Source organism: Chrysemys picta, unplaced genomic scaffold (genome assembly GCF_011386835.1).
Source record: "Chrysemys picta bellii isolate R12L10 unplaced genomic scaffold, ASM1138683v2 scaf90, whole genome shotgun sequence".
NCBI classification, from domain to species: Eukaryota; Metazoa; Chordata; order Testudines; family Emydidae; genus Chrysemys; species Chrysemys picta.
This window is the reverse complement of record NW_027052797.1, coordinates 1-17,839: the sequence shown is the minus strand read 5'-3', so window position 1 is coordinate 17,839 and position 17,839 is coordinate 1. Positions and strand designations below refer to the sequence as shown.

The following is a 17,839-nucleotide window of genomic DNA, read 5'->3' as shown; positions in this document are numbered from 1 at the left end:
AGGGCCAGCCGCCTCAGTGATTTTTCCCACTCAGAGCCTCCTACCCTGTCAGTGCCAGCCCCCTCACTGACTTTTCCCACCCAGCACCTCCTACCGAATCAGCACGAGCTGCCTCAGCGATTTTCCTGCCCCATGGCTCTTGCTCAATTAGCGCAACCCACCTCTGGGCTTTCCCTCCCAACTTCTCCTAGCCAGTCAGGGCCAGCAGCCTCAGTGATTTTCCCGCCCAGTGCCTCCTACCCTGTCAGCACCAGTCACCTCCAGTGACTTTTCCCACCCCGCACCTCCTACCCTGTCAGCGCGAGCCACCTCCAGTGATTTTCCTGCCCAGCACCTTCTGCCCAATCAGCAAAATCCACCTCAGGGCTTTCCTGCCCAGCAGCTCCTACCCTGTCAGTGTCAGTCACCTCCAGTGACTTTTCCCGCTCAGCACCTCCTACCTAGTCAGCACAAACCCCCTGAATGATTTTCCAGCCCAACTCCTCCCACCCAGTCAGCAAAAACAACCTCTGGGCTTTCCCTCCCAACACCTCCTACCCAGTCAGCTCCAGCCACCTCAGTGACTTTTCCCGCCCAGCGCCTCCTGCCCAATCAGCAAAATCTACCTCTGGGCTTTCCCTCCCAACTCCTCCTACCCAGTCAGGGCCAGCCGCCTCAGTGATTTTCCCGCCCAGGCTGGGCCGGCTTTAGGCCAATTCCACCAATTCTCCTGAATCGGGCCCCGCGCCAAAGAGGGCCCCGTGCCCAGTGGCCGAGAATCCCTTCCCTGGCTAGAGGCTCCTTTTTAAATTTTACTCAGCCGGCAGCTCTCCGGGTCTTCGGCGGCACTTCAGCGGCGGGTCCTTCACTCGCTCTGGGTCTTCAGCAGCACTTTGGCAGCAGGTCCTTCAGTGCCACCAAAGACCCGGAGTGAGTGAAGGACAAACCGCCTAAGACTACGAGTGCCGCCCGGTGAGAACAAGCCCCACATGTTTTTTTAAGTGGTTTTTTTTTTTTTTTCAGTCATCCCTGCCGGGGCCCCGTCAAAACTGTTCGAATTGGGCCCCGCACTTCCTAAAGCCAGCTCTGCGCCCAGCGCCTCCTACCCTGTCAGCGCCAGTCACCTGCAGTGACTTTTCCCGCTCAACACCGCCTACCTAGTCAGCGCCAACCCCCTCAGTGATTTTCCAGCCCAACTCCTCCCACCCAGTCAGCAAAACCAACCTCCGGACTTTCCCTCCCAACTTCTCCTACCCAGTCAGCAAGAGCCACCTCAGTGATTTTCCCACTCAGAGCCTCCTGCCCAGTCAGCGCCAGCCCCCCCTCAGTGACTTTTCCTGCCCAGCACTGCCTACCGAATCAGCGCCAGCTGCCTCAGTGATTTCCCCGCCCACCACCTCCTGCCCAATCAGCAAAACCTACCTCTGGGCTTTCCCTCCCAACTCCTCCTGCCCAGTCAGTGCCAGCCCCTCAAAGATTTTCCCATCCAGCGCCTCATACCCAGTCAGCACCACCCACCTCTGGGCTTTCCCTCCCAACACCAGCTGCCCAGTCAGCGCCAGCCTCTTCAGTGACCTTTCCCGCCCAACACCTCCCACCCTGTCAGCTGGACCCACCTCCAAGTCTCTGGAAATGAAGCAGAGATGAAGCAGAGACAGGCTGGATCACTGCCCGCCAGCTGCTTGCTTGCTTGCTCACTCAGCTGCCCAGCCCAACACGCATGAACCTTTTAAAGAATTTCTACGCAGCATGCAGGCACTTCACCCTGTGACTGATCCTTTTTATTGCCAGCTAATTAGCCTCCTGTTTGTGTAATTCCCCTTTTGGAAAGGGATTGCATTGTTGGGGATATTGCTCAGCTACATTCACCTTTTGGACCAGATCATTTGCCACGCTTAGGACTACGGCTGTCGATTAGTCTCAGTTAACGCAAGCGATTAACGCAAAACAAATTAACTAGATTAATTTCAGTCCATTCAGTCCTACTTCTTGTTCAGCGAAACTCTAGACAAACAAGTTTGTTTACCTTTACGGGAGATAATGCTGCCTGCTTCTTATTTACAATGTCACTTGAAAGTGAGAACTGGCGTTCATATGGCACTGTTGTAGCTAATGTTGCAAGGTATTTACATACCAGATAGTCTAAACATTTGCATGGTCTTTCATGCTTTGACTTGTAGGCTCTAAAATTTTACATTGTTTTGTGCAGTTATGTCAAAAAAAAATTCTACATTTGTAAGTTGCACTTTCACAATAAAGAAATTGCACTACAGTACTTGTATGAGGTGAATTGAAAACTACTATTTCTTTTATCTGTTTACAATGCAAATATTTGTAATCAAAAGTAACATAAGGTGAGCACTGTACATTTTGCATTCTGTATTGTAACTGAAATCAATATATTTGAAATGTAGCTCAGCTCTGAATGTTAGGGCCTAGGTGACTGAGGGGCAGGAAGCCAGGCAGTGCAGTTTCCTACATTAGTGTACATTAAAGTGCTGTTGTAGGAGACATTTCTAGTCTAAAAACATGAGCAGGAGCGGATTTTGGCTAAGGAATGTCAGCGGAGAAAGGCTGTATCTGGAGGGTTGGGGCAGGGGTGAATCCACCGGGTCTGATCCTGCTGCCATTGAAACCAATTGGAGCTTTGCTGCTGAGTCCAGCTGGAGCAGGAATGGGCCCAAAGTTAGCTGCTTTGCCCAGGCATGGCTCTTTTGTATGCATATGATCCTCACTGCCACACTGAGAGCCATGGAGTGCAGGAGCGGATGGCTGTGGGGACTGGACCACCTGGTGTGAACTCTCCAGGACTCTTTGGTAAATGACAGCATGGGCCCAGCCCTTCACTCTATGACGGCCTCTAAGCTCCCTGCTGTAGCTATTTCCAGTGAGCCTGCTATTGGCGGCAGATAGCTGGAGAAGCTGAGCTCCATACACCGTACAGTATTCTGTGTGGGGCTTCAAGGTGAGTTCTTAGAGCAGCAGGACCTGCCAGAGAGAGTTTTTTCTGCAAGAGGATGGGGTTTTCCTTGGAAGTCCTTAGAGAAATATCCCTTCCCCCAGCCTTCCCTGTTCTACAATCTGCTGCTTAGCCAGTCAGCTGTTACCCTGACCCCCAGATGTGGCTGCATTTCAGCAGTGCTCTTTTTGTAGGGATGGAACGCATTTGGGGATAAAAGGTGCTATAAAAATACAGGAGGAGTTGCAGCTCTGGGCCCAGTGGGGTAAGACCAGGGACGCTGGGTGACCTTGGCAGTGCAGTTGCCAGCGTTGTATTGCTCAAAAAACAGATTTTTTTTGCTGTTTTTGCATGTTCCATTTTGCAGTTGATACGTCTGTATTTCCAGCTCAATGGGCAATCGGTTTACTGGCTGATGTGGTGCCAAGTTGCTCTGTACATCTTTAGACCACTGCAGGCTGCAATCTGTCAGGGGCTTTTTGGACAAGCATATGCTTTTCTACTTATTATGCTGATCTAGTGCTCATTAATCCAGTCATCTAACTCCAAGGAGCTGACAAAGTCAGCCCTGCTCAGCCTGATGACCGGTCCTCCTTCCCCTCGAAGGAGGAGGACCCAGCTAGGCTAGATTGCACCAGGGCAGAGGCAATGCATTGTCTGCTCTGCAAGCACATTCAGGCAATGGCAGAGCAGGGTGCGAATCTCCCAAAGATGGTCAGGGGCACACTGCTGTGTGCTGGGCATAGCTATCTGCAGCTGTGCTCGGGCTGCTGGGCTGCCCGATCTTCTGGGCAGGGACCATGAATATAAGAACGGCCATACTGGGACAGACCAAAGGTCCATCTAGCCCAGTATCCTGTCTGCCGACAGTGGCCAATGCCAGGTGCCCCCGAGGAAATGAACTTGGTGGCAAGAATACTGTGGGAGACCGTATCAAAAGCTTTGCTAAAGTCAAGGAATAACACATCCACTGCTTTCCCCTCATCCACAGAGCCAGTTATCTCATCATAGAAGGCAATTAGGTTAGTCAGGCACGACTTCCCCTTGGTGAATCCATGCTGACTGTTCCTGATCACTTTCCTCTCCTCTAAGTGTTTCAGAATTGATTCCTTGAGGACCTGCTCCATGATTTTTCCAGGGACTGAGGTGAGGCTGACTGGCCTGTAGTTCCCCGGATCCTCCTCCTTCCCTTTTTTAAAGATGGGCACTACCTTAGCCTTTTTCCAGTCATCTGGACTTGTTTCCTTTGCCCCTTTGGCTGACTCAGCATCTTCCCTCCCTGGCATGGGAGGGTGAAAGGCTCAGCCCTGCAGCAGTGGAGGTACCCTACGTGCAGCCTCCAGAATAGCTTTCCTCCATTTTGTGCAGCCAAAGTGGTCCTGTGCCAATATAGCATCTGCATCCAACACCAAGCCAGGGCAGGATCCAGAGCCAGGATTCCACAGCATTGATGCCTGCTAGAATTGTGGCATTCCTGGTTATAAGGAATTCCTCTTAGAACAAGACCTCAAATGATGTGAATGCCTGCGGACACTGGGCATGCAGGAAGAACGGTCTGGCCTTTCCCCTCATGGGAAGGAGGAATCAGCGCCCTGCTCGGGAGGTCGTGGTGGATCTAGCTGGCTTTGTTGAAGCTGCTGGGTCTAAAATGAATTGTCTCTTGCTCAGTTCCAGGCTCCCCCACCGGGATAAAAGCCTTCCCATCTTCTGCCAGCAGCATGGTCGTGTCCTGGCTTCCCCCCAGCTAAGTCGAACAGGATCATCCGGAAGTACACCATCTTCTACTCCAGCCCTGGGTCCGGACAGCCAGTAAGTAGGACACGAGGAAGCGTGGGTGATTGGGCGGGTGCTTGGCAGTGAGGAATTAACTTTTCTGCTCAGAAGAGACTGCATGCATCCCTGGAGGGCATGCATGAAAACACCCTGGCCCCCCACCCCCAATATGCACCCCCAGCTAGCAGAGCCGCCTTGGGCTGCCTAGCAGCCTGGCATCAGATGTGGTAAACGGGTACACTGGGCTTGCCGTAGGAGGGAGCTGGGAAACTTTCAGCTCAGTGCTCAAGGGGTCAGAAAGCACCTGGGGGCTCCTCAGCTACACGAGCTAATGGGTCAAATGGAAATGCAGGTGGGAAAGCCTAGGCACCTTCTCACACTCCTAGCTGTCACCCCTTGTTTATTTAACAACCTGCCCCACTAGAGTCAAACCCAGGGCACAAGTCCCTGCCACTCGACCTAAACAAGTAACTGTTTGCAGATAGGAGTAGTGGGCTGTTATCCTCTGCATGGACCATCCCGAGGAAGGGGACATAACATTTGTCTAGGATTTTGCATTTATTGCCTCTTGCTCATCTGACCCTATGCATTCCTAATGCTCATAATCTAAAGGCACCTCTTAGCAGTGATAGCAGAAGCCCACTGCCCTGAGTATTGAAGCGAATCAGTTGTTTTTACGACGGATTAGTGTATTTCTTGAGCATTGGTGGATGTTCTGAATGCCCCACAGATGGTTTCTGTCTTAGACTCCCCTCCACTTGTACATTTATTGCTGTGGTATCAATGGTTTATGGGTGTAAATTCAGCACTGGTGTCAGGGATCACTTGTGCTTTTAAAAAGCAACCAAGTCACAAGATACATTTTAAGATGTCTCCTGTACGGTCCCCAGTCAGTGCAGCCTGCAGGCACTGAGCCCCTCCTGGCACAGTTTCTGGATGGGGGATTTATCCGGTCCTGGGGAATTCTCCAGAGCGGAGGCAGTCTTTTGTTTGTTCTACTTAGGTGACATCTTCAACAAACAGGCCCTGGTGTCCCGTGCAACAGCATTTCTTGTGTTTAGAGCTTTGTCTTCTTTCAGGAAACTTGTGGGCAGAAAGAAAGGGGCCAGCGCACGTGTGTGAGAGAGAGCAAGATAGCACACACATTTGCGGGGGTGAATGTTAGTCCTCAGTAAGACTGTGAGGCTGAGCAGAGAGCCAGGCACACAGCAGACAAGGGCTGCATCAGCTGCCCATCAGCCTTGACCTGCAGCATCCCCATTATTCCAGAGAACACTGTTCCTCCCTCCCAAGCTCTGCTGGTGCCCCAGAGTCCTGATCCCCAGCAGCCCCTGGTACCCCAGTTCTGACTCTCCGCTCCACTGGCTGCTAATTATTCTGAAATGGGCAGAGCTGAAGGACGCCCTCCCCCTACAGAAATCACTCACCCTCAGCCCCTTCCCCAACGTGAACTCACTTGAATTCCTACTTCTAGAGGTGAGAAGCCCAGACTGTTTGATAGGGCTGCCCTTCCTTTTCCATTGCACAGCTCCCTGACTGCAGGCCAGGCAGGGAGATGTGCCATGTAGTGGAGGGAGCTTCTCTTAAACTAGTAGCATCAAGTTGAAAAGGAATAGACCAACTTCAGGAGTGAGAGGAGGAACCTTTCAAGAACTGAGCTGGGATCCCAGATCACTTCTAGTGTAAGGAGAAAACGGAGGAACCTGCCCTACCACTGTACATCTGCCCTGACATTTCCAAGGAGCCTGGCCTGTGGAAGATTCAGGCTCCTTGCGTCTGGTATCAATCCGCCCCAGGTCTGTGCTACCTGCAGACACTTCCACTTCATCTACCATGCCTGACTCTGTCTAAAACAAGCTGCTTAGTGGATTCATGTTTTATAGATTTTCATGTTCTGTTGTTTACAAACCTCGTTGGAGTAAATATCTGAGCAATGTTCCAGCTGCAGGTGTGTGTCAGGGAGGCCGTGTCAGGCAGTGTGAAAATATCCCACTGAAAGCAAAACAACTTGATACCGCGCCTCAGAAATCAGAGGAGATAGCCCAGCTGCTCCCGTCGGGTCCATCCTACTGGGTCAGTGCGGGATTGGTTCTTGCTATGTGTGGGACGTGGGTTTCTCCATCTTGTCTCTCGGGAACTTCCTTAGGGGACACGGTTGTATAAAATTTCCTTTCATAAAATCATAGAATATCAGGGTTGGAAAGGCTGAACCCCCAGCCAGAGCTCTCCCCCCGCATCCCAACCCTCTGCCCCAGCCCTGAGCCCCCTCCTGAACCCCTCATCCCTGGCCCCACCCCACATCCCAACCCTCTGCCCCAGCCCTGAGTCCCTCCCACACCCCAAACCCCTCATCCACAGCTCCACCCCAAACCCCTCAGCCCCAGCCAGAGCCCTCACCCCTCCCACCCCGCCCTAACCTGGGCCACCTTCCACAGTCCGAACCCCTCAGCCTCATCCGGCTCTCACATTGAAGGTTTTTTCCCCAAAGTGGCCCCCACTTCAAAGATAGTGAAGAGCACTGTAGTAAATAATAACATATAACAATTTGCTTAATCTAGATAAAAATACCCAAAATGCTGGGGCTTCCACCACTTCTTAGGGAAACTTTCCTGGCAAATAGCCCTGCCTGGAGTGCCTGCCTGACCACTCCCTAAATGTAGGTGTGTTACAGGTTGTCCCTCTGTGCCCGATCTCTGTGGGTTGGTCCACCCCAGCAGTGGAATCTGCTCATTAGCAAAAGCTCCAGCGTTTATCTCTGCAGGTCCCTGTCTGATCGTTGGGGTCGGCCGAGATGGTAGCCTCACACAAGGATAATCTGGGGTGGTCCCTAAAAGCCAGGACTTGTCCGAGCAGAGGTTAGGTTGCCCAGACTGTTGCTATGACTAGTATGGCTGTACTGGTGGGGGGGAGGGGAAGGAGGGGGCGGGGTTGGTGGCTGCATCAAAGCCTGGGCGGGAAGAGGTGCATGAAAGGGTGTTGAACAGATGTGTCCCCTTAGTTCTCCAACCTGGAGTGCTTTTTACACTGCTTTGCTGTGATAAGCACCACTACTGGTCAGTTCATACACAGCCTCCAGGTTGTGAATTACTCCCAGCTATACAGCATGAGTGTCGGCAACCAGCCACACAATGTTACGCTGCAGGAGAAGAGCAGCAAATTCCCAGTCTCAGACTCCCCCTCACCTCCAGCAATGTGCATCTTGTACTGCCCAGGACACTAGTGGACAGCATGAGCTCATATAAAGGCTGTTGTTTCATTAATAGAAAATGATACGCTGAAGCCATGTTATCTCAAGTGGAAGGTCCCAAATGCACTGGTTAGCTAATACAATTGTTTTATTGTTATTCTTTCTTTCTGTACTTAAAAGTCAGCAGTTCTCCAACTGGGGGCCCTGATGAGAAAGGGGGTTGCGGTATTGCAAACCTTACTTGCGTGCTGCCTTTAGAGCTGGGTGGCTGGAGAGTGGTGGCTGCTAGCTGGGTGCCCAGCTGTGAAGGCAGCACCGCTGCCAGCAGCAGTGCAGAAGTACGGGTGGCAGTACCATACCATGCCAGGTCAGCAGCTGATGCTGTATCACTGCCCAGCTTTGAAGACAGCGCATAACTAAGAGTGGCATGGTATGGGGAGGGAGGTTGTCACAGCCTGCAATATTTTCAAAGGGGGTCCCAGCCAAAATGTTTGAGATTGTTTGTCTGTTTTAAATTATTACAAGTACTGAGGCATAAAAGTGAGATTTGGTTAAAAAGAAAATAAGATAAAATGCAAAGTAATACCTAATTTAGCAAGTTAAATGGATTCAAAACTAAGCTTTTTCTTACCATATGCTCTTCACAGTCTGTACTGTATGGAGGCCTCCAGGCTAGGACCTGTCTGTCAGTTAAGTGTTTCTTTAGGTGGTGTTGCTGCTATGAGTGGAGAGGAGTGGAGGAGAGAGGTGATTTTTCCTCTCTCCTTATACAGAGGTAATATCCCTCTGGGGTTCAGGTGAGAGGAGGCCTGGGGAATGTGTCTTTACATATTGGCAAAATTCTTGCTCACACCCTTCTTCCTGCAAAAAAATGGCTGTTTATCCAGGTGCTACTCCACAATAGCCAGATATCAGCATAATCAAGTGGATTAAGGTGTTGGCTAGCCCTCTGCCTGTAAGGAACTGGCCTGTGCCTGTTTTTCTAAATGTAGCAATCCCACACAGTAGAATGTTACAATTTTATCATCCTGGTAAATTACGTGTGGTAACAGTGTATGTAATTTTCAGCAGATTATGAGTTTTCAAATGATACCTCACAAGACATACTTAGACTATACTGCTACAAAGATAATTTTTTTACATTCATCCTTTTTCCAAGACTGTCAGATCATATAGTTATTACCGTATGTAAGGGCTTTATCAAATTGTGTAGATACTGAGATTTATTTATTAATTATATTGATTTTTGATGCATGTATTTAAGTATAGAAATTTAAGTAAAACTATTTGAAAAACAACAACAAAAATCTTAAGTGCATGTGTTTATTTGGGTGCACACATGTTCTAGGAGGTGGGGTGATGTGCATGGATCAATCCAATCTATCAATTTGTAACAAAGATAAATGTTTGGATTATATAGTTAAATAATAGGGACTTTTAGCTTCATTTTAGCCAATAGCTAGGTCCAAAAAAAAAATTGATCTCTCTTATTTAAAAGAAAAGCAGGATGGTTTTAACAATTTTTTAAGTCTTTTGATTTGCTGAGGATTATTGTTACTTTTTATTTTAGTAGTTTTGTCTCGTTCGCCCATCAAGATGAAGGTGGAAGTCTTTCCAGATTATAATATATTTTTTTAATCTACAACCATCCAATTATGTTTTGTTTTTGTGAATCACTGTTTTTTCTTGAATCCATGTAGCTGCACATTCTCTTATCCTGATAAATTAACAATCAATTTTAAAGTGTTAGAATCTGTACAAGTAGTTTTTGGCATCCAAGGCTGATTACATCTTATGTTTCTTTAAGGTTGAAAAGAAACAAAATGTAATTTGTTGTTATGATTTACTGTGATTCCTTGCTATGGGTTAGGCATTTTATTATGAGAAATTCAAAAAATCTTTTCATCTTATTCAGCTGATGGTTTCAGAGAGGAGAAAGTTAAAGTAGGGTTGATATTCTTAAAGATTACAAGGAGACATTTCAAATTACAATCAAACAAGAGAGCATAACTGTGGGCTGCTTAACTGTCACCTGTTGTAGTCTAGCAGTGTTCCAATTTAGTTCTGCTTTCACTACCTTGTTTTCCTTCTCTTTTTTAGCTTGCTGAGATCTCACTTTTACACTTAACTTTTTCTGTTTCTGACAGGCATTTCTGGCTGCCTTTTCATCCAGTTTCTTCTTCGAGTGATTGTTCACGTCCATTACACATTAGGTGTACGCGTGCCGCGTGCACGGACGTCGGAAACTTTTTCCCTTAGTGGCTCCCGTCGGGCCGGCAGGGCCCGCTCCCTCCCGCCAGAGCGGCGCCCCGCTCTAGGGTATATATATCCCTGCCGACCCGACCCCTCCAGTTCCTTCTTACCGTCCGTGGCGGCGTTGGAACAACTCTGTCTCTCGTCTGAGAGTGTCCCTTAGCATAGTCATTAGTGGTATCTACAACAGTTATCAGTTATTAGTAGTTAGTGTTAAGCTTAGTAGTTAACAGCTCATTAGGTACTTAAAGTTCCTGCCATGGTTGCTTGGTCAACCCCGGCACCGGCCCTGGGCGGCGGGGCATGCCGCACGCCCAAGGCTTCAAGGCTTGTGCCACGTGCCATAAGCCTATGCCATTGAGCAACCCCCACGACTCATGTCTCCGCTGCCTAGGGGAAGCTCACCAGAAAGAGCGCTGCAAGATCTGCAAGGCCTTTAAGCCCAGAACTAAGAAAGAAAGAGACTTTCGCCTCAAGCAGCTGCTCATGGAGACGGCGTTACAGCCCTCCACTTCGGCGGCACCGTCTGCCTCAGTGCGGAGCGCCCCGGCATCGGTGCGGGAACCGGCGCCGGCGGGTCACTCGAAGCCCACGGCACCGACCCAACGGGGGCATGTATGGCACCGGTCGTCTTCGCCGACAAAATCGAAGGGCCAACCCAAGGCCCGAGGACGCTCCCCACATAAGAGGTTAGCGCCAGCGAAGACCTCGAGTGCGCCCAAGACCGGCACGGCCCCGGCACAGGCCCCGGTAGTGGCTCCGGCGCCGAAAGGCCCGTCGAGCCCCGGGATAGGCGCGTCGAGTGAGGAAGAAGGGCTGGAGGAGCTCTTGGAACAGCCCTCCACTCCGGACACATTTGAGGCAGCAAAGGACCTCATTGCATTGTCCGTTGAGGGCCCTCCACAAACTGAGGACACTCCGCTGAGACTGCCACACAGAGGCAAGCCGGCGATGGTGCGCCCATCACGGTCGCCATTTCAGCACCGTTCAAGGCACCAGTCCCGGTCGAGCTCCGCCTCGGTGGACTCCCGGTTGCCCTCCGTGCAGAAAGCGCCGCAGCAGTCAGGCCTCAGTAAGCGGTCGGCACCGACTCAGCAGCCATACTCGAGTCGGCACCGGGATGCGTCGGCGGTACGTTCCCCGAGACCGACCACCCGTAGTCATTCCCGGTCCCGTGGTCACCGGTACTGATCCAGGTCCAGGTTGGCGAGACGCTACTCCAGGTCCTGGTCGCGGAGGCACTACTCCCCAAACCCGGACCGGCACCGTTCTACGGCTCCGCCGTGGCCTTCCAGATCACCGTCCGTGGTGTCGGAGACTGACTCGGGCCGGTACGGCGGGTATGCCCATAGGGCACAGGCTAGTAGGGACTACGAAGCCTCTGGCCATCCCCAATGGGGCCAACCAAGCCAATGGCCGTTCTGGACACCCTGGGCCTACCACCAGCAAGGGCCCCCATCCAGGACCTCGAGATCCGGGCCATCGGGGTACCGATCCCGCTCTCCGCGGTACCGCCCGCCCTCTCACAAGGAGGCAACGGTCTCTAGACCGCAGGAGCAGGAGGGAGCGGACTCGGCACCGAGCACGGTACCGTCCCAGTCCCACACCGTGGGACAGGCCCCAGAGGAACAACCAGGCGATGAAGGGTTGCAGGAAGGTGAGGATGGACAAAAGGCCCCGACCTCTTCCTCCTCGCCGGACGAGGCAGTAGCGGGCACGACAGTGTCCGGCCCTCCCCCGATTGATCATCGGGCGCACCAAGACCTGCTTCGCCGGGTAGCCCTCAATCTGGGCTTGCAAGCGGAGGAGACTGTAGAACAGGAGGACCCCATGGTCGACATCCTGAGCCCGGAGGGGCCCTCCAGAGTCGCTCTCCCGATTATACGGACAGTCCAGTCCAACTATAAGACGGTGTGGCAAACGCCGGCCTCCAGTGCACCAACTGCAAAAGGCGTGGAGAGAAAATACTTCGCCCCATCTAGAGGGTTTGACTTCCTCTTTTTACACCCGCCTCCTTGTTCGCTGGTGGTCTCGGCGGTCAACGAGTGAGAGCGTCATGGCCAGCAAGCCCCTGCGCCCAAGGGCAAGGAGGCAAAACGATTGGACTTATTCAGAAGGAAAGTCTATTCGTTTGGGGGCCTCCAGCTGAGGATCGCTAATCAGCAGGCGATTCTAAATAGGCACAATTTTAATTCTTGGGCATCAGTCTCCAAGTTCAAAGACTCCCTACCTCAGGACGCACATCCTGAGTTCACGGCCCTGGTGGACGAGGGGATGGCGGTGGCCAAGACCTCATTGCAGGCCTCCCTCGATTCAGCCGACGCAGCAGCTAGAACGATTGCGTCAGGGATAGTGATGAGGCGTTCGGCATGGTTACAGGCTTCAGACCTTCCGCCAGAGGTGCAGACCACCCTGCAGGAGCTCCCGTTTGAAGGGTCAGGCTTGTTCTCAGACCAAACGGACGCCAGGCTACATAGCCTCAAGGACTTGCGAGCAACCCTAAAGTCATTAGGAATGCATACCCCGGTGACACAGCGCAAGCCCTTTAAGCCTCAACCACCACAGAGGCAGTACCACCCTCGCCCTCGGCACGAACCGTACCGCCGTCGTGGCAGGGATAACAGGAGGAGACGTAACAATACGCCTAATCAAAGCCAAGGTCACGGCCAGGCAAGCCGCAGCCAGGGAACAAACCAGGCTTTTGAAGTTACGCTCGAGGACAGCGTACCACATTTCATACCGGATCCTCCTCTGAGTTTCAAGGACCGCCTGTCCCATTTCTACCGGGCATGGTCGTTGTTGTCCCACAAACTTATACAGGATCGTTTTAGGGGTCAAGGCAAAGATGCCACATTTATTATTAATCTGTAACTATTAACAAATACCTCAATGCTTATACACATACAGTCACACACACACACACACACCAAAATGTTCTGCAGCTGCTGGATAGTTACCAGTCCTGAGTGTAGTTTGAGTTCGCAGCTTGGGATCGTAGCTCGTGACAGCTAACTGGCCAGGAGAGCTGAGCACGAGGGGGAGCCGGGTCTCTGTCGGGCGCGCACCGATGCTCCTTGATGTTGATAGCAGAACGTTACCCAAAGTCTCTCATCTCACCCTTCCTTTTTTATAGGAGTTTTTGGATTCAAAGTCTCTAGGTCTCGCTGTGTCACGCCGCCTCTGGGTTTGACTTGATCACCCGTCAATTGCAGGCGTGACTGTCAGCCTGGGACCTGGCTTTGATCTTCCTTCTGTTGTTTCTTTTTAAGGTGGATGCTTCTTGCTTGAGTTAGGGCTGTTGTCTAGTTCTTCAGCCGTTGGTATTTAAACTTTATCTCATCAGGACGGGCTGGTGCTGGAGGTTGATTCTATCACCCATACATCCCTCATTCACACATCTTAACTAGACTAATAAGGTTACAGCAGGGTTTGCAAAAATGAAGGTTGCAGCAAACCCTTACAAAATGGAGTAAGCATTTTTAAAATGGGGTTTGAATTACAATATGGCACAGAAGTTACAATGTAGGCAACATGGCAAGTGTAATGAAAGTTACAATGTAGCAAAATGGCAAGTGTAATGAAAGTTACAATGTAGTAACAGGAGTTACAATGGTACAGTGGATAACTTAAAAACAATTTCATTCACATTGGTTCTACATTGTCCCCCTTTTGACCCTTCAATCCAGGGGTATTGAATGGGTCACACTTTATGCAATTGTTTTAAGGCTATATATTGGGAAACAATGTGAGCTTGTGGTTTTAGCTTAAAGTACAGCCTTTTCATCCAGCAACACATACCACACATTATGATTAACATTAAGCTTATCAGAATAAAGAAAACAACAATTGGATGTAGCATAATTGTTAAAGTTGAAGACCAGGATGGGGACCATCCCTTTAAAATATCATACCAATGGTGCGTCATGATTTGCTTCGCTTGTGCAGATACTCTTAATATTTCAGATCCCTGATGTAAAATAGCCAAACTGCGTGTTTGAACCTGGGTCCGTGTGGCTTCAGTCAGTTGGCTAATTTGTCTATTTTCCTGTATTAGTTTGTACAGACTTGTCCAATTGACTCCCAAAGTGAAGTTAAAGTTTAGAATATTACCGGTATCCAGCGTGTTAGTTCCTTTATCCTCATGAGTTGGGAAGTAATAGGTTAGGGTGGGAGTTTTTAACATAGTGATATTACACATACACTGTTTTACAGGCAGTTCTGAGATGTATTTGTCTTGCCATACAAGCCTCTCTAATCCAATGGCACAGGCACAACTTTTTCTATCAAAATACACTTTTGTGGTACCGTTATTTAGTTCATCCCAGTAACAAGTTGCCAAGCTTTTATGTTGTAAGGAGCAGGGCTCTTCTAATTTTGGTAAGGTGGGACATACCCATTGTTGTGCAGTCCACTTGGAACACAAGCGATGGTCTATGATTTCCCCTTGTTCATTTAAATACATTCCCACCAATCGAGGAGCCCAAAGATGTCTGCCCTGAAGAACTGGGAGGGCTATGAAGGGCCACAGAGTAACTTTATATTTGTGTGGTTGGACCCGTATTACTTGTATAGTGATGTGCCCCATGAGGGTTGATGTATACACGTTTGATTCCAGGGCCTTGTACCATCCAGAAACATAAGGGAGGAAAAGGTTATTTTTATGTTTTGTCAGCAGAGGAGTTAAGACTGTCATATCTTTAGCTCGTACCCAGTCCATTTCCCTTTCTGTCAGCATAATAGCTAATATTTGTTGTTCAGAACACCACAATGCTAATGCTGTTTTGTTCGTTATGTCCCTCATGGTGGCATATTGAGCCCAGAACGCCTGATTAACATGTTTCCAAGTATGCCATTGCAAGTTCATTGTGTCTACCCCAGTTTGCACCAATTCAGCAATCTGGTGCTCTTGTCCCTGGGCAATAGTACGATGCAATGTTTCCACCACACTGGCCTTATTTTTCAGTGCTTCTAGATCTACTGAATTTAGAATTCCGGTCCCTGCTCCTATACCTCCTAACAAGGTATCTGTTATCCCTCGTCGCTGACGAGGGAGGGGATGTTCTGGTTGTAAGGATTTGAACCATGCTTCAAAGAGGGGGGAGCTATAGTGTGCACATTCTGGCCAACTTAGAGTTAAATTATTCCTGGTCCAGTTTATTGAAAGGTGTAGGGTTACAATTAATGGCGCTACTTGTGCCTCTATGGGAGGCTGCATCTTAAGCAAATGAGGGCAGGGTATTTTTATGGGTTGTGGACCATTTAAAAACAGTACTGTTGTACTTCCTACTAATTTGGTTTCATTTACCCATACTGTTATTGTCCGGGTCTCTAGGGGTCCTGGTTTAAAGGGTGGGAATGTATGGTATCCAGGGAGGACGGGGTGACAATGATGATTGTGGTCCACTATAGGCTGGGTAGGTGAGCTAACCTCAAATATACAATCATGGTCATAAGGTGTGATATTTACCCAGACATGTAATGTAAGTAGTTCAAAGGGTCCATGTAATGTATGGTTAGATATTGGTACAATTTGGATCTGGTTTCCAGCGGTAAAATTGAACCACTGGATCCCCCAATGCGCATTGGATATCCCCAAAGTGAATAATTGTGTCAGAAATCCCCAAAATAGTAACATTTTTGCTTCCAGCGGAGTTCTCCTGTAAACGCTTGCGCAGTTTGTGAGAGGGAAATAAAATTGTTGATTAGTTTATAATACCAGTATTTCAGTTGGAGACAATCAGCTGAAGCACTCTAGATTCCTTATAAGGGATTCGATGCCAGTGATACCTACAAAGGGATGAAGCACATACTATTAAGAAAACAGTTTTATCTGGGATACATGGAGCAAAAAAGCAGTTAGCCAAATCGATCACTGAGAAGTATTTGGAGGTGGCTTGCACTTTCTGTATAACCTGTGTCATGTCTGCTACAATTGGGGCCATGGGTACAGACCCTTTATTAATCCTCCTATAGTCTATAGTTAACCGCCAGGACTTTCCGTCTGCCTTTAGAACTGGCCATACAGGGGAGTTAAAAGGAGAGTTAGTTTTTCTAATAACTCCCTGTTGTTCCAAGTCCTGTACAGTCTGTATCAGTTGGACTTCTGCTTCTTTTGGGTAGGGGTATTGTTTTTGAGGGGGTACTAGTTCACCTACGATCTTAACACAGGCATTGATCTTTCCACAGTCTGTTTTACTTTGAGTCCAGACTGTGGGGAATTTTGAGCGCCACTCCTCAGCTTGCTCTGTGGTGAGAGCAGCAGCGAGTTTACCTCCCCCTTTGGTTACAATGAGATCCTGCTTTTCCTGGTGAGAGCAGTTGGAGGGGATTTCTAATTTCCATAATATACCTCCAGGTAAATCAATTATTATGTTGTTTTGATACAGCCAATCTGCTCCTAAAATAATTTCGTCAGTCATGTCAGGGGTCTGAATTAAGTTCCCTTTTGTTTTAAACCCTTGTATTGAGAATGGGACCTGTGCCCATTCCCAGCCTGTGCTTGACTTTCCCTGAAAAGATTTTAGAGTGACTTGCTTTACTCTCTCCCCTGCCTGTGGAGCGGTTTTAATTAAAGAGACAGCAGCCCCAGTATCAATCAAAGCTAGTGCAGGAGCGCGGTTCTCCTGCTGGACATAAATGTGTGGTCTCCCTCCAGAGTCCCAGAACATTTTACCAATGAGCCCCCATTGCTGCGCTCCTGTATTATGTGGGGTGCTCATGTCCAGCAGGCCCCCCTAGTCCCGGTTGCTCGGGGGGGCATTTGTAGCTATGCTAGTTACATGCTCCTGATTCTCTTGTGCTTGTAGGGCTTCTTGGACTAGAGCTTGAGTTGGGGCTTTGTCCCAGTACTCCCAATTACCTCCCTGTCGCATTACTGCCCGCCAGGCCAATCGGCGGATCGTGGAGTCATAGGTATTCTCTCCCTCACCTTCAGCTCTTTGGAAATTATCATTTCTTTCAGAAGGGCGGGGGTTTGAGCATGAATAATGTCCCCGGGGCTTATGATTTCCCCGTCCGCGGTAGCGACCTCGGGAGCCCCCTATTCCCATATTACCACTCTCATTGGAGTAAGTTATTCGCTCAAGTGCGGCCACAAAGGGAGCCCTTTCTTTTTTTATTTGGAGTGCGGGGCCAGAATGAGTGGTGATCTGTTTGATCAGATCCCGGAGCTCAGTCATGCTCGCGGGCTGGTTAAGTGCCCAGACGCTGAGCTTATTAGCATAGTAAGGGAGAAGAGTCGCAGCACAGTCCCTCAGGGCGTCTGTGCTGTATGCTACAGTGTCAGGGTTATTTGCAGGGGCTCCTTGGGCATCTTCAGGGCGGGTGATGCCTGCCATGATCTGCATGAGTCCCCAGCGGGATAGGTACCCTTCGGGGTCTTCATTAGGTTCCTGCATCATGCTAGCCGCCTGTATCATTAGATGTCGGCGACCCATTTGTTCCCCTAGGCTTGCAAACAGGGGTAGGAAAGTATTGTTCTCCCTGTTCTCTCTTATCACCCGATCAATGACTCCCTGTAATTCGGGTGCTGCACAGGCGGTCATGAGGCGTTTAAGCTCAGGGACTGTTAAATCTTCTCTGCCTGCCAATTGCAGCGCACGCAGAGTCCATTTTGAAAAATTTTCCCGGTTAAGGGGTCCAAGCATTTTTGCCATTGCTTGGAGATCAGCTGCTGATACGGGGACGGT

At 49.6% G+C, this 17,839-nt stretch overlaps 1 protein-coding gene across 33 annotated transcripts in view; it reads left to right on the top strand.

Moving 5' to 3' along the window:
* The window catches only part of LOC135977977 (uncharacterized), a 143,872-nt gene extending 133,713 nt beyond the window's left edge, over positions 1–10,159 (top strand). For 25 of the 33 annotated variants that reach the window (XR_010595408.1, XR_010595412.1, XR_010595403.1 and 22 more), the window contains 3 exons: positions 4,607–4,747; positions 6,654–6,784; positions 10,046–10,156. The gene's annotated coding sequence lies outside the window, so the exon portion shown is untranslated. Of the gene's footprint in view, positions 1–4,606; positions 4,748–6,653; positions 6,785–10,045 lie in introns of all 33 variants that reach the window. The other 8 variants (XR_010595395.1, XR_010595396.1, XR_010595394.1 and 5 more) reach the window with 5 other exon arrangements.
* The last annotated feature ends 7,680 nt before the right edge of the window (positions 10,160–17,839 follow it).